Raw genomic sequence first — 17313 nt, forward strand, 5'->3', positions numbered from 1 at the left:
GGCTTTTTCTTAAATTCTTCTCAATTCCCGTTAAGCAGTACATGAAAAGTTACTTTAAGTGAGAGCAAATGTGGATGAAATCAGCCGGGGCTCCAACTGCGCCTTCATCCCTACTGGAAGAGCTTTCTTCATTTACATAGGAGAACGTGGAGCCAGAAAAGGGGAAAATACAAACATGAAATCTCCAAGAGCCTTTTGGAAACACAGCAGAAAAACACATTGCTTAAGTGGAGAAGCCAAGTGGTTTTCGAGTTTCCTGCAAAGCAGCAGCTTTAGGGGGAGAGTGACCTTCTGGGGAACGCAGTGGCCCTGGCTGGAAGATTAGGGGCTGACGTTTTGCAGGCTGTGGACGGGGGTGGAGAGATTGTGTAACTGTAGTAAAGCGTCTTGAAACTTTTCAACAGGAAAACAAAGTGGGGAAGAAGCCTTAAAGAGAAGGGAAAGCCTCAGGCAGGATTTTTTGGTTTTTTGGTTTTTGTCCCTGTGGAGGCACAGCTGCGGCTGTATCACAGTATTTCCCACGTGTTTCCTTTGGATCTCTTTACCTGGTGCCAACCCTGTACAACGGAAGTAGAAAGCTGCTTGATAGCAATCGAATCCCAGTCAAAATGCTGAGTTTTCTCCTGGCTACTTTCTGGAGCACAGGGTGGGTCTGACTTGCGTAGAAATGCGAGGGACCTTCCCTGTCCGCCTCCCATCTTCCAGTTCTGGAGGGACAGGCTGCAGGCAAGCTTTCCTGCTGCACCAGTGGTGGGAAGGTGGAAAATCTTGGCTTGCTGAGTCTGAAATGAGATGCAAGTGGACCCAGTACCACAGATCAAATTTTCTATTTTTGGCCTTTCAGCCACAGAAATGCACAGCTATGCCAGAGTAACCTTTTCTCTGGAGGAATCGTCTCATGGCTTGTTGCACATTAAAATCATCTAGGGAGCTTCAAAAATACTGATGCCAAGGCCCCACTTCAATCCTATTAAATTAGTTGCCCTAAGGGTGGGAATCATGCATCCAAATTGTCTTTTGAGCTCCCCAGGTGATTGTAATTTGCAACCAGGGTTGAGAAATCGTGACCCAGAGCTCTTGAGCCCATAGACAAGCCTTTTCTGTCCTCTGGGTCCACTCTCCACCCAAAGAGCTCTGTGATCTCCATCAGTGGAAGCTAAGACTCTTTTAGTTTAATTCAGTTCAATTACAAACAATTCAATTCAATAAATACTTATTCAACTGCTTTCTTACCCTTCATTTCTGATTGTGGCTCCCATGAGAGTGGTGAGAACCATGTTTCTCAAATAAGAGGTTGGAGATACTTGAGTTTATCTCATTTTTTGGAGCCATATTTTTTTTTTAAAAAACCTGTTAAACACAGATTACAAATTTTTGAAAATTATGCATTGGATTTGGACTTTTTTTCTGACACAACACTCTGAACAGCATATGTTTGTACGTATGTAAAACATTATTTTTTAAGCATTTCTTAATTTTTAAAAAAAATTATTTATTTTATTTTATTTATTTTTGGCTGCATTGGGTCTTCGTTGCTGGGCGTGGGCTTTCTCTAGTTGCGGTGAGCGTGCGCGGGCCTCTCATCACGGTGGCTTCTTTTATTGCGGAGCACAGGCTCTAGGCACATGGGCTCAGTAGTTGTGGCTCGCAGGCTGTAGAGCACAGGCTCAGTAGTTGTGGCACACTGGCTGAGTTGCTCTGCAGTATGTGGGCTCTTCCGGGAGCAGGGCTTGAACCTGTGTCCCCTAGCATTGGCAGGCGGATTCTTACCCACTGTGCCACCACGGAAACCCTAAAACATCTGTCTTTTAATGTGTTTCTGTATTCAGTGCATGTTCTAAAGCGTTGATGCGCTGAGATAAATAAGACAGAGTACTTAGCTTCTGAAGAGCTCCCAGGCTGGTGGGAGACCTGAGATGGGAACAAGAAATTAAAGGATTGTGAACTGCTGTGGCTAAAAGGGGTATGTATAAAAGGATGTTTCAGATGAATTTAGAAGGAGGAATTGTGCCTGGCAAGGCAGAAAGGCTCACAGGGGAAGTAGAGGGGAGTAGCCATTCTCCACGAAGGATTCAGGCAACGGGAGGAGGACGTGCACTTCTTGAAGGTGAGAATTAAATGTTTGGCTAAAGGCTACACAGGAAACATAGGAGGAGATAGGGAAGGAACTTGAGGGCTCCCAACTGTCTGTTGAGGTTTATCTGTTGGAGTCTAGCATTTCTAAACCATTCTTGCCTCAGGGCTGACTTTTGGATTCATAAATTTGCACCTACACTTGGGTGTGCTGTGGTGGACAGAACATGCTAGGTGGATGAGACCATAGCTGGTCTGCTTCTGGAAAGTGATGGACAAGCCTTTGAGGAGGCTCTAGAAATGGATTGACGTGGATTTCATACACTAACTGTGGAACCTTGGACAAATTCCCGAACCCCCTGTAAAGATTCTCCTGCTCACCTCATAGGGTTTTTTGTTTGTGTTTTTGTTTTGAATGAAGACTCAGTGTATTAGGTGTTGTGTAAAGTGCTTAACAAACTGCCTGAACATAGGAAATGTCAATGAAATGTTGCTCTCCCTGTTGAGATATTGAATTTGTAGTTCCCTTTAATTTTTCTTTGTGTATATTCGGCCTTCCCATTACACCTTCTTCCCAGGTACATACTCAGAGAGACCATCACCCTGGCTGATGATGAGAAGGGCATGACTGTGGACAAACAATAGAAAATGTGTTCTAGGGAGTAGTTACTAAATCACCAGCAAGGAACACCACAGTTCTAGAAAGTTCTCTAATAGGCTCATCAAGTCTCGTTTACTGATAAGTCCGTTCTGCTGTCCATTGTGTCTCTGCTTCCAAAATTAAAACCACCACAGAAATGACCAGGCTCAGTCCATCTGCAACATCACATCCGATCTCTCCATGGCTTTTGCTCATCATTCTTCCTTACACTTTAAGACATGATGATGAGGATAATATTTGAGAAGGAACTTGAAGAATGCATGAGATGTCTTACGGTTGAGAATAGGCATTCCAGGTGGTCAGATTAAAATAAGTAATGGTATAGAAATATATGTAGGAACAAAAAGTAATAAAGTAGTTGTTTTGTTGGAACCCAAGTTGTATTTACAGGAAAAGTGGAGGAATAGACCTCAGAATTGAAGCTGAGGCTACAAGGATCCTCCTTAGAGATTCTGCCTTGAGAATGAAAATTGAGAACATTTATGCACATGCTATAAAATAGCTGACATCTCTTAAATAACTTGGCTCCAAATTTGTTTAAAATAATTTACCTCAGCTTTTATTCTGTTCTTTTTTCTTTCTTTGTATTTATTTATTTCTTCCCTTGTGTCTTATCGAGGGCGTTTGGGGTGAGGTCCCAATCCCGGCTTGCTGAGAGCTCATCTGCTTCCAATGCCTGTTCTTGCTCCACGTAAAGTCACAATCTGTTCCTGGGAGAACATATTCATTTGCACAATAGCCAATTGTAATGTGAAAAAGGAAGGATTATAACATCAGTTGGGCTATGAGTGGTTGGCATGGAAGAAGTCCAGCAAGGCGCAGATCCTGTTTCTGTACATATGTCCTTAATAATAATGAAGAAGTAGGGGGTAAATTATGCCAGAAGGGAGCGGAGTCATTTCTGAATAGCTGGTTTTCTGAGGGAGTACATATGATGTCAGCAATTAATTAAGGCCTCAATTCTGTTTTCCTATAAAAATCCTATTTTAGTTGCGGTATCTTTGATGCATCTGCTGGCATAAGCAGGATACAGGCCATAAATAAAAATTCAAAAATATCTCTTTCTTGTAGAACTTGGAAACAGACATTCTGAAATTGAAGGAAACCTACACAGTATCCAGAAGGATCCCGAGATCCTTTCTAAGATGAAGGGCAGTGAAGTCCATGCTAAATCCAGGCCCTGAGGGATTTGATTGGGAGGGAAGACAACTCTGACCAGAAGCAGGTCCAGGATTTATAACTGGACAATTTCAAATCCATGTTGGATGATACTTCAGTGGCAAAGGCATTTCTGGAAGAAATGTTAAGCAGTGCCCAAAGTGAAGAATTTACCCAATAATGACAGTAAAAACTTTAAAGTTTCAAGATACTGGTAACAGAGGATGGAAGGTTGACAGGACCAGGCATCACAAAGTCCCTTTCTGGCAACTTTACCTAAAATGAGGACCAATGGGTTGTAATTAGAACTCAGGTGTCCTCTTTAAAAAATAAGCAAAGATACATCCAGAACGATAGATTATTTGAGCTGAGAGGGACTTGATTGCACATTGAAGCCAACCTCCTGTTTTGTGAGGCATTTGATGTCCAGTGATCACTCAGCTAATTTCTATCATAACCAGGGGCAGAATTATGGTCTTGTAAGAACTTTGTCCATGTCATTTTAACGCCCAGCACTCTCTTTATACATGATCCCAAGAGCATCCTAAATTTTGCTGGGTGAGTCCCAAGGTAGGCATAAGGAGGAATGGGTATGTTACATGACCACTGTGGAAAATCTGACATGTCAGTGTAAACTACTGGGAAGAGCGAGTAGCCAAAAATCACAAAGAGAGTCCAAACGGCGCTGTGGCCAATTCAATCCAGTTTTTCTGGTCAGCTCCATGATTTGGGGGAAACAAAATAGGGATTTTTGTTTGGAAATGTAGAATGGAGTTGAGAATTTCCTCAAAAGCAGAGGAGGGAGATCCTTCTAAGTCAAGGCAGTAGGAATGAAGGGGAGGGGACCCAGATACCCAGGAAGGGAGTCCAGGAAAAAAGATGGGGAAGCAGGTCCCAGGCCAGCCAGCTGCTCTGGAAGGCAGGTGGTGGTTGCAGTGATGGTGGTAGTGGTGAAAGAGCATTTGAGAAACTCTGGATACTTATGAATCTCAGGAAGAAGGGGGACAGACAGAGTCATCTGGGGGTGGGGTGGGGTGTGAAAGCAGGAGGCTTCCTCTGTTGCTGACAAAGCATCCCAGACTCCAGCCATCACTCATGTCACTGATGGGATATGAATGGGGATATGAACTTGCTTATGGGATACAAACCCAATGATGTCTTACTGATTCCAGGGGAGGAAAAGAAAATCAAGTTGTTAGAGGTCAGAATTCTTTTTATTATAAAGTAACTCCTCGAAGGTCCCTAAATGAATTCTATTCAGTGAGGGAGACACAACAAGGAAATATAGAGCTGGAAAGCTTCCTTTTTTCTCACTATTAATATTGATACATACATACATTTTAAAAAATGTGTCTTCTAGTTCCAAGGCCAAACCTAAGGATCAAAAAGTGGGCGGTGGCCCAATTCCTGGAAATCCCCGCCCCTTCCTAAAATAGCTGGAATACTCCTCCCACTCATTAGCCTATGAAATTACCCACCCCTATAAAAACTGACAACCCCATACCCTGGTGCCGCTGTCATCTTCTGAGATGGCCCACACTCTGTCTATGGAGTGTGTTTCTCTTGAAATAAATCCACTTCTTACCTAAAAAAAAAAAAAAAAAAAAAAAGTGTCTTCTGATATACTTGCTTCACCATAATAACAAACAATGTTAACATATAATAATGATAATCTGCAGGCATCCATGTATCAAAATTATTTTCAGAGAATATGCTGGTAGAGAGGCTCTCCACAAAAAATATTAATAATGAAGAGCCTGAGTTCTAGAACTGTGGTTTTTATGAAGATCCTGTTTACTTAAGTTCTAACCTCTGCATAGTTACAGAAAGACTGAGAATTCTCAGCGGTTAGTGTTCTTGGCAATGATCTGGGGAAGTACAAATGCAGCATGGGTCAGCCCAGAAGGTAGACAGGAAGGAGGTAGTGACCAGTAGGCAGCATCCATGAAGGATATAAAGAGAAATATGACCTGGACTCAAAGAGTTGCCACCACCTTATGCCAAGGGCTCATCGTGAAGGCTAATTTTAAGATAAAAACATACCTATACTGTATGGTTTCTCTAAAGGATTTGTTAGTATTATTAAACACACATATATAAACAGTTAATTGACTAATAAATAATATTTATTTCTTAAATAGTTTCTTTTTATCTCCTCAGTGAACACTTTTGGTTGTTGACATCAAACTCTGAGTTATAAGAACACCTGTCAAAGGCCTGTTGGAAAGTTCCTTGAAACCAGGTGGATTGGACTGGCCCTTTAGTCCAGTTGTAGATGCCCACTGTGGGCAGACTGAGGAAGCGACCCTCTTACCAGGGTGTGCTTGAACATGGCCCAGGACATTAAAAAAAAAAAAAATCTTGCAATTACACTTTTCTACCACTAGATGATATGCACGTATAAGCAAGATGAAAACCCTCCTACCTTTCCTTTCTGCATCAGTGGCCACAGTGATGATAGGTAAGTTAAGGTATCCAGAATTCAATTCCAGATGTTGCTAAGAAAGAGAAACACAATATGAACATGAAGAACTGCCAGCATTGATTAGGTAATAAGTGTGATCATACCAAATTTATCAAACACTTATCCTTTCATCTAGGGGCCATCAAAGTTTACCACCTGCCTATGGGCCAAATCCAGTTTACCACCTCTCTTTGTAAATAAAGTTTTATTGGAACACAGCCATGCTCATTTGTCTGGGACTGATTTTGCTCCACAATGACAGAGGTGAGTATTGAGACAGAGACTGCCTGACTTGTAAAACTTAGAAATATTTCTATAGGGTCCTTTACAGAGAAGTTTTCCAATGCCTGGTCTAAGCACATATAGGTCATACTAACTCATTTAATCTTTACAAATCTATGGTTGTGGGTATGTGTTATTACAATTTTTTTAATTTAAATTTTTTATTGGAGTATAGTTGATTTACAGTGTTGTGTTAGTTTCAGGTGTATAGCGAAGTGAATCAGTTATACATATATCCACTCTTTTTTAGATTCTTTTCCCATATAAGTCATTACAGAGTATTGAATAGACTTCCCTGTGCTGTACAGTAGGTCCTTATTAGTTCTCTATTTTATACATAGTAGTGTGTATATGTCAATCCCAGTCTCCGAATTTGTCCCTCCCCACCTTACCCCCTGGTAACCATAAGTGTGTTGTCTACATCTGTAACTCTATTTCTGTTTTGTAGATAAGTTCAATTGTACTCTTTTTAGATTCCACATATGAGTGATATTGTATGATATTTGTCTTTCTCTGTCTGACTTACTTCACTCAGTATGACAATCTCTAGGTCCGTCCATGTTGCTGCAAACTATTTGTTTTACAGATAAAGAAAGTGATTAAGGACACAATGAATCTTGGCACATACGTTACATGACTGTAGCAGACATACATGACAAAGGCTGTAAGTATTGATGTACACCATGCTTGATACTCTTGGGTTTGTGTAAACAAGATGAATAGCATTTGGCTTCAAAGCTGTGGGGAACCTAGAAAGAAGAAATTAAAATTATTGCAAGGTCAGGCCAGCCTTCTGTGTGATCCACAGGTAGAAATGTAGCTGGAATTGAGTAGCTTGCCCATGAGCACTTTTTCCCGACATGACACTTATTCTGAACATATTGTAAGAAACTCTTTTGACACAGTAATTCATGAGACTGAAGATGACTCATCAAATGAAAACAGTGCTTAACATGTGATTGAAACATCCGTGGTCAAGTGGAGAGACACAGAAAGAAGGCAGTCAAAGGAAGTCTTCTTCTTAATGTCCTAGTTTTCCCCCAATCAAAGGGGGTCTTTGCTCCTTCAGTGCTGGGTAAACTTGGGCCCTCAGGATATCTGCTGGGGATGGTGGAAGCTGGGAGTGGGGCTGGGGAGCAGGGTGGTATTCAGCTTTATGATTTCCTAGATTCCTAGTCATCCTCAGGAATGTCTTTCCCAATAGTTTATAATATGCAGTGAAGTATTGGGATAACCCCTGATGGTTCGTTCCACATTTGTGATTACTGAGCTTTCTTTCTTTTTTTTTTTTTCCTCCTGAAGAGTTTAGGTAACTAACTGCCTCAGAGTCATACATCATGAGGCGGAGAGGGGAGAATCAGGAACTGGGTGAACCAACTTAATCCTTTGTCCCACATGAAGAGATGGGACCATATTGCCTAGATTCCAAGGGTTTTCCACATGGACATGCCCCAAGCTCCTTCTCTCCCCTTCCTTTGCTCCAAGAAGACCTCTTCTATTATTCGTCCACATTTTGATGTCCTCTTTTCTTAGGATAGATACCCCATCATCCCTACAGAAAAGGAAGGTGCACTGGACTGTTCCTTCCACTCAATCTTTGTTGACTCTAAGAAAGGGTAGGTGCTAATGTTTGGTGTCTCCTTGGGGTGAGCTGGGGGAGTGAGTGGCGGGAGGGTCAGGGAGGGGAGCAGGAAGGAGAAACTCTGAAGCCTGGCAGAGGGAAATGGGGAAAGAGCAAAGGCTTCTGTATCAGGGAGCTACTGTTTTCTCCTAAAGAGTCTGAAATAAACAAAGCTTCCTGTAATAATAATTAATTTTCTTCTAAAGAGCATCCTATCTGAGTTACACGAGAAATTTATATTCCTCCTAATAACATAGCTTGGAACCCCTCCCCCTGCCTGTTTTTGTAAAATGATAATCCCAACCTCATTATGCCAATGGAGCATTTGCCCCAGTTTTCATTACAGAATGAATGTCCCAAGTCCAGCTCTCTTTTCTTTAATATACAGGTATGTATATATGTCGGTTCAAATGTATGTATGTATTTACAGTTGAATTTTGGTCAGGACAGGGTATGTGGGATAGTGTTAAGCTGAAAATTGATAAAGATAATCTGGGCTTTTGGAATTTAGAAAAAGGGAAAAGGCTGAATGATCAGGCACGGTCTTGTGACAGGTAAGTGAGTTAGGTTCTGAGGGAATTTGGATATGTAAAGGAAGGGGCATTTTAGATTATGTGGTGGAGAGGCAGGGGTATGGGCTTGAGTGTGGGCACTTTGGGAGAAGATAATTCTGGGAAGGCCTAAACTTAGGAGTTCAGAACTATCAGGTTAAAGTTTGAACCGGATCTCACAGTCCTGGAAAGAACTAAGACTTTTGACTAGAGAATTATCACTGACTATGAACATTTCAAGGGTAAAACCATCATGTTTACCTTTTCTTGTCAGTTTTTAGCTAAGTGACCACTGACGTGTGGTCAGGTTTCAACCAATTTCAAGTGAATAAATGCACAGCAGTGATATTTTAGGAAAAGTAATCTGGGGACTAGGTATGGGATGGATTGGAGAGGAAAGACAGAAAATAGAGAAAGAACAGGAGTGAGTGCAAAGACATACACATATTACTTTCCTTCACCAAACAGTCCATGTAAAATGATCAAATTTTAAATCTCATTGCTAGTACCACAACTGTAGTTGGAAATGGCTGAACATGAATCAATCATCACAACAGTAACTGTAACCAGAAATAGGAAATGTTTTATAAAAAGTCTATCTGTTTCGCTTTCGACTACGTGGCCATGTCTTACTGTGCCCAGTTTAGGATATTTCACAAATGCATCATGATGAGAAAAATTAATCGGGAAAGTAGATCTTGTGTTTGCCTCAATCACAATCATTTTCTAATTAGTGTGGGGAGTAGCTTATTTAATAAATATTATTTCTTTTTATTTTTACCATCTTCAGATCTATATCTGAGACAGAAATTTTTTTTTAATTTACTTTTTTATTCAATGAAAGCCAGATAAGAAGAAGGGGTTAAGTCTGAGTTATCAAAATAGGTTTTCTTCAATTCTTAATTCCTTATTCTGCCCCTGGTACTCGGTTGATGTGTTTAACTAGAAGGACTCACTTTCAAAATCTCTGTGTTATTGGGTGGAGAAATAAGGGCCCAAGTCCATCCCTGGTTACGTCAAGTGGTGTCAAATTTGGCTTGCAATTCTCACTTCCTGTTGACTCCAAGAGAAAGGCTGCAGTTGGCGTCTAAAAGTGAAAAACATGAAGCTCTGAGACCAGTCTGAATTACTAATCACTACATGTCCTGTTCAGTCTAACCACTTTCCAAGTGATTAAATGAACCGGCCAGGTCAGTGACTCAGCTTCTGAGGGGGTGGCCAGCAGTCCGAGCTGATCTGCACATCCCTGGTTTCACTTCCCAAGGTTTGATCCAGAGCTGCCTCGGAAGGGTGATTTCCCCTTGGAGCTTGTCTCTCTGGGGACAGAAGGACGGACACAGATGATGAAGTGTATAGTCTGCTGGAGAAGGGCCATCTCACCATGAGTCTTTGGCGGGAAAGAGTTGTAAGAAGGTCGTCTTTCATCAGCTGGTGTCACTCTTTGGAACCAGTCACAAGTAGCTGGGTGTGGTAGGGCGAAGTTGTCTGAAGTCTGAACGAAGAAAAATATATTGAGTAGGAAACATGAACTTTTTTTCTTTTTTGGCTTAACTGTCAGTAGATACAGTATTCCCTTGTTTGTTTCAGTAACTACCAAAGGTTCTTAAAGACGTCACCATTTTAGAGTAGTGTATTCATTTGCCTGGTTTTCTAAGTGATTAGCTGAACTTTACTGCTTTTATGAAGTTTAATGTCCAGTTACCATAAAAAAAGCAGCACATGGTCAGTGGTGGAAATAGGGGTGGGATTGTAAGGGCCACATGGGAGTGCAATTCCAGGAACTCCCGGCCTCCTATGCAAATTAGATTAAGCTTCTCTGCGGCCTGGGATCCCAGAGCAAAGAATTCCCATTCCCACCTCTTTTTTTTTTAGCATTGTCTCTTGTGGGAATTAAGAAATCACTTTCAATTTATTTCAGCTACTGCCTGTTTTAAAAAAGGACATCACAGGCCTCAGTTTGTCCACCTTGCTTAAGAAAACTCCTTACCAGGTAACCTTAAATATTTAAAAAGAAAGAAAAAGATTTTGAGACCCTTAGGAGAAAATACTGTAAGTAAATCAAAGTCCTATTTTCTCAGAAAGAAAGTTGAGTCTTTTGACTGGCTGCTGCCACCATCTTCTTCAGGCAGTTTTCATACTTGGCATAAAACTTTTAGTCGTTTCTCATATTACCTTTGTTTTGATTAGTTAAAGCATGATAACTTGACAACACTCAAATGTGAGAGCTTGAGAAAGGGAGGGTGCCAGGGAGGAAAGAAGCCCTCCAGCCAGCAAAGCTTTCTTTAAAACTTTTTTTTTTTAACATGAATATTTCTCAAATACAGGGACTGAAGGTGAACTTGAAGAATACATGCAAAACCACAACCTAGATTCTCTGAAAGTGGCCATTTCAGAGCTCTCTGGAAGGAATGTGTGAGCGTTTGCACGCCAGAGAGCAAACATGCAAATCAGTTCTTTCCCAGGACACCCCAGCGCTGCTGCTTTATCTGCACAGATGTGCTGTGAGCCTTGCAGATAGCATCTGTTTGTTCTATTTATGGGGGAAAAAAAAGCATGTATTTGTGAGCTCGGCAGGAGCACAACTTTCTTTTTGGATCTTTGATTCCATTAGAATTTTTGAAATTTCACATTTTGGAACAAAAGAATTTGAGTCGTTGGTGATTCTAGGTGCTGTGTAATTCCCTCTCCCGTTTATTTCTTACCTGCTTCTCCTGCCTCCCAATTTCATAGAGTTAAAATCAGGAGAGGGGAGATGAAGAGACTTGCACAAGCACATAGAACATTTATTCTTAGTTTCATTCATCATTATTGATTTGTTTAGTTATTAACCAGATATTTATTGAGGATCTGTTATATCCCAGGCACTGTACAACATTCTAGGATCCAGTGGTGAGCAAAAATATCACTGTTCTTGTCCTCATGTATGTTATAGTTTACTGCGGGAAATGTACAGAAATAAGAATAATCACACACTAATATACATCTTCTTCTGTGACACGTGCTAATTATTGCCCTAAGAGCCTAAAATAGGACATTTGAGATGGTCCAAGAGGTAACAGAAGGCTTCCTTGAAGAAATGATGATGCTTCTTAAGCAACCCTTAAGAAGGATGAGTAGGACCTAAGGAGGCATATAAAGGAAGGGTCTTCCTGGCAGAGGGAAGGTTGAGAAAAGACCCTGCGATGGATGGCAACATGAGAGTATGAGAACCAGAAAGAGGGTCAACGTGGCTGAAGTGAAGAGGGAGGGAGAGCAGCAAGGAGATGGGCTGAGCTCCGAGTCAGAGCCAGACGACACAGCACACTGTGGCTCATTTTGAGCTTTGTTTTAGGAGTATTGGGAAGCCCAAGTAGTGAGCAACGGGAGGAGGGTAAGACTGGATGAGGAAGACCACAGGGGGCTACTGCAGTAGTCCAGGCAACAGGTAACAGAAGCTTGGTCTAAAGTAGTGAGTGGTGGAAGAGAAGGGAAAGGAGTAGATGCATTCAAGAGGTATTTAGAATGTAAAAATGATAAGATATGGGGAGGGAGGGAGTAAGCGGGGGCAAGGATGACCCTAGGCTTCTGAGTGGGACAAATGGATGGATGGTGGTATCATTCATCAAGACAAGAAAAGCTAGAAGGTGGGGGTAAAGGCAACATGATGAGTTTATTTTAGGAAGTATTGAAGTTAGATGGTAAGGTATAGGTTGACCATACGGGTCTGTTCCTCAAAGACAAGGTCTGGGCTGGAGATAAAATACTTGTGAATGAGTTGTTTAAAGTTTTGACACTGATGTGATTTATTCCTCTTGAGTATCTTTCCAGAACAACATGTCTGTAAGTAGGGATAAATCAAATGGTTTTGGACACCAGGCTAAGTGAATTGTTGAACAACTTATTTCATATGACAGGGATTTGAAGGACTGTTGGGAGGTAGGTCTAGTGTGGATGAATTAGGAGATGTATGGTTTCAAGTATATCAAAAGCTACCCCTGAGCCCAAATGCCCATCATTTTCCCCTTGACCTGTCAGAGGGCCTAATATTGCTAGCAATCATGTTACTCTTTAAGGAATTCTCATTTTATTTGGCTTAGAGTAATAAAACTTTAGTAAAAGTTGTCTACACCAAACTTCTCACTCAAAATGAGTCTGCTTTACAAAATCTCTAGACATAGGGCCTCAGCTTGAACATGTATGTCTGTGATGGGGAATCCAATATTTGGCAAGACAGTGCAGATTTTTAGTTCTGTTCCAAAAATTCTTCCCTGTATTGATCTTCTCATCTAGCACGACACAGAACAGTTCTCCTTCTTTTCCACAGAGCAGACAATCAACTGGTGTTAACCCATCAGTCATCACTATTCAGCTCAGCTGCCAAGAGATGAATGAGTTAGATTCAACTGTCATTGAAGCCCTTCGATAGACATCACCTCACTTAGAGGTCACAACAACCCTTTGAAGTATGTATTATTCATCTAGAAAGAGAGGAGGAAACTGATTCTCAGAGTTAAATGACTTACCCAGTGATGTCACACGAGTAAAGAGCGGAGCCAGGTTTTAAATCCAAATATTCTGACTCCCAGTCCAGAGCCCTACGCAAGCTGCCTCGATAATTTGGGTGTGGGCTCTGTGTTGACTTCTAAAGGTAACACATCAGGAAGGACCAGTGACTGATCAGCTGATAGCACTGAGGTGGTGCTTACCCACCTGACCCTTGTGGACTGAATGATGCCTGCCCGGTACTTGACCTTATAACCTTGTATCTCTTTAAGAACTGGATAGAACACTCATCTTCACATTTTGTTTTTCAGATTTCACTCCCTATTAGTTAAAAACAACGAGCATGTATCCCAAATATATTTATATGTGTATCTTTGGATTCAGTACAAATATGAATATAACTTTTTTTTTTTTTTTTTTTCTTTTGGCGGTACACAGGCCTCTCACTGTTGTGGCCTCTCCCGTTGCGGAGCACACGCTCTGGACGCGCAGGCCCAGCGGCCATGGCTCACGGGCCCAGCCGCTCCGCGGCATGTGGGATCCTCCCGAACCTGCGTCCCCTGCATCGGCAGGCAGACACCCAACCACTGCGCCACCAGGGAAGCCCTATAACTATTTTTTAAAATTAATTTTTACTGAAGTATAGTTGCTTTACGGTGTTGCATTAGTTTCTACTGCACAGTTTCTACAGCACAGTCCCCTCCCTTTTGGACTTCCTTCCTATTTAGGTCACCACAGTGCATTAAGTAGAGTTCCCTGTGCTCTACAGTACGTTCCCCTCAGTTGTCTATTTTATTCATAGTATCAAATATAAGTTTAAAAAAACATAAAAATATAAATGAAAGTCATAATATTTTCTTTTTTCAGCCCAGTGAATCATCTTCATGGATCATCTCTGTCTGCTCCCCCTGGAGGGACCACTGAAATGGAGTCGGGGGACAGGACAGGAGAAGAGCCCAGTGTGACAGGCCATGGCTAGTTGGGGTACACCACCTGGGGAATGTCTGGAAACATTTCAGATGTGCTGACGGTGAGCTTTCCTCTCTGTGCTGCCCAGCTTCAGCTCAGTTTCTGCTAAGATCTCTCTGGAGGTTCACAGGGGGTGAAGGGCTCATTGCCCTGGTCTGTGTTGTTTGTCCTTGGCTTTAATTGCCACTTGTGTCCTGAGCTATGTGGTAATAGCACTAATAGTAGCATTTGTTGACCGCTTACCATGTGCCACTGTGCGAAGAGATTTACGCACATTACCTCATTTATCTTGTTACAACCCTGTGAAGTTTTGCTATCCTCGTTTCACAAATGGGAAAACTGAGGTGTGGACAGCTGTGACTTACCCACAGGGGTATGTCTAATCAGTGGCCCAGCTGGGATTTGAACCCAAGTCTGTTCTCCACCAAATCATTCATTCTTATCTGTCGTTCTGTACTGCCAGTAGGATTAGGGTTGAGATTCCTGAGAGTGACCTGGAAGGATTTCCAGCACTAAAAGTGACTCAAATGGGAAGACTCATCGGTTGCACAGACCAGAAGGTTGGGCTCCCATCAGGTGTGGATAAATGAGAGGAAGCCGTCAGCTTTACGGAAGTGCAAATGTGCCAGTGCAGTTACAAATGAACGTCTCCAGTCAAATCTCAGTCCTTTGTTTCGAGATAATCTGGCTCTCATTGTAACCCCCAGCTTCAGGTAGCAAATATATGCTGAATACTTTTCTGGATGAGACCACTGGAGGCTGTAGTTGTTGTTTAAGGCACCTGAGTTCCATTACAGACTATACATGGTTTAACCTTACATTTCAGTGTTTGAATGTGTGTGAGAGAGGTGTCAAGGGGTCCAGGAGTTTTCTTCATTATCTACCAGAAGGCTTCAGCCTAGTGGAGTCAGGGAGACATGGGTTCGAATCCTCACTCTGGTATACATAAGCCGCGAGAACTTTGGCAAATTATCGTTCTTCCAGTCTTAATTTCTTCATCTTTAAAGAGGAGATGATAGTACCTGCTTCAAGGTGGTGCTGTTAGGATTAAATCCTATACATACGCAGTGCTTGGAGCACAGTAACTGCTCAAAAATTGGTAGCAGGTATTGTTCTTGGTGACCCTGCTTTGTCTAAGAAGAGGCACTGATGGATTGTTGGTGGCATTAAGTCCATGTCCTCTGCTGTGTTGGTGATGTCCTAATTGAAAATGAAAAGGAATTTTTTTCTGAATCTCCTCAGCATCTTGCTGCCACAGAAAAAGAAATCTGTTTCCACAAAGAGAAGCAAGAGCTGGAGACACTGGAAGTTTATGGACTGGAGAAGGCGGCTCGGAGAAGAAGAGCATTCTGGCAATCAGCGACGCTCTCCTGAGCCGCCCAGATGTGGGCCAGATGCTGCAAATCTGTAGAGACACGTCGGGCTCAGTGACTTGTGCCATGACTTTCATCCACGTGGGCATGGAGGATATTGACTGATCTCACTCCAATTATTAAGAGTGACTTCAGGGCTCTGGAAACATGAGTGTAGGAGGCTGGGACTTGAGGGGTAGTCTTGACAATCCTCCCAGTTGAGCAGAAGGGTTTCTGGAGCTGACAGCCCTGCTCTGGGGATACATGTCTACTTCACATGCCTCGCCCCACACCACCCATAGAAGAGGGCTCAGCAGGAAACACTGAGGATACTTCATTGGGAAGTGATTTGCAATTTCTGCCTTTGCAGAAATCATCTCTAGCGACTTTTATTTGGTGTTATTAAAGATGATTTTGATGTGCTATTAACTATAGTGATTCTTCCTATAATGACTTTCTCTTTAATCAGCCTGTATGACCCCTTTTCTAGCTGGAATTTCACTACACTGCTCAGCCTTCCATTCCATGCTTTTTAAAAAATATGAATACTTTATTTATTTGTGTAATTGAACTATAGTTGATTTACGATATTATGTTAGTTTCAAGTATGTAGCATAGTGATTCAGTGTTCGGCAGATTATACTCCATTATAGGTTATTACAAAATAATGGCTATAATTCTCTGTACTATATAGTATACCCTTGTTGTTTATCTATTTTATATATAGTAGTTTGTATCTGTTTATCCCATACCCCTAATTTGTCCCTCCCCCTTCCTTCTCCCCTTTGGTAAACACAAGTTTTTTTTCTATATCTGTAATTCTGTTTCTTGCATATATAGTCATTTGTATTACTCTTTAGATTCCACATATAAGTGATAATATCCAGTATTTGTCTTACATTTCACTAAGCATAATATTTTCTAGGTCCATCCACGTTGCTGCAAATGGCATTATTTCATTCTTTCTTATGGCTGAGTAATATTCCATTGTATATATATACTAAATTTTTGTTTTGATAAGCATATTTTGTTCTTCTAAATGGATAAGGATGGTGAACATTTCTCTTTTTATGTTGGGCATTAGTAGAGGCACATTAATATACCTCTTTTTAACTAAGGGCTAAATGCAAGAGCTGAAACCTGGACACAAAACAAAGAGTTGATCGTAACTGCCTTCCCTGCCTTCAGTTTTGCCCTCTCTGTTCCCTGGCCAGTTCTCTCTACTGCAGCCATAGTGACATTTCTACTTTCATCCCTACTGTGTTCATTATTTATTGCTGCTGTAACAAATTACCACAGACTCAGTGGTTTAAGAGAGCACACATTTATTCTCTCACAGGTTTGTAGGTCAGAAGTCTGACATGAGTCTCAGTGGGCTAAAATCATGGTGTTTGCTGGGCTATGTTCCTTAAGCTTTCTTAAGCTCTAGGGGAGAATCCTTTTCTTTGCCCTTTCCAGCTTCTAGTGCTTATTCTTTGGCTCATAGCCCCTTCTTGCATCTTCAAAGCCGGCAATGTTGCATCTCTTTGGCCATGCTTTCATGTTCCCTTCTCCCTCTGCCCAGAGCTGGGAAAGGATCTCTGTTTTTAAGGATCTATATGATCAGATTGACCCATCCAGTTAATCCAGGATAATCTTCCACCTCAAGGTCTTTAACTTAATAACATCTGGAAAGATAACTTTGCCATGTAAGGTGACAT

The 17313-nt window shown here is 41.6% G+C and overlaps 1 long non-coding RNA gene across 1 annotated transcript; it reads left to right on the top strand.

Annotated features, from left to right (window-relative positions):
- Window positions 1–4941: 4941 nt before the first annotated feature.
- On the top strand, window positions 4942–16243 carry LOC114895260. The gene is made up of 6 exons (XR_003793480.1): window positions 4942–6620; window positions 7225–7302; window positions 8172–8254; window positions 13114–13252; window positions 14160–14322; window positions 15504–16243. It is a non-coding gene; the product is annotated as an uncharacterized LOC114895260 (long non-coding RNA).
- The last annotated feature ends 1070 nt before the right edge of the window (window positions 16244–17313 follow it).

Source organism: Monodon monoceros, unplaced genomic scaffold (genome assembly GCF_005190385.1).
Source record: "Monodon monoceros isolate NGI ecotype Baffin Bay Population unplaced genomic scaffold, NGI_Narwhal_1 Super_Scaffold_14, whole genome shotgun sequence".
NCBI classification, from domain to species: domain Eukaryota; kingdom Metazoa; phylum Chordata; class Mammalia; order Artiodactyla; family Monodontidae; genus Monodon; species Monodon monoceros.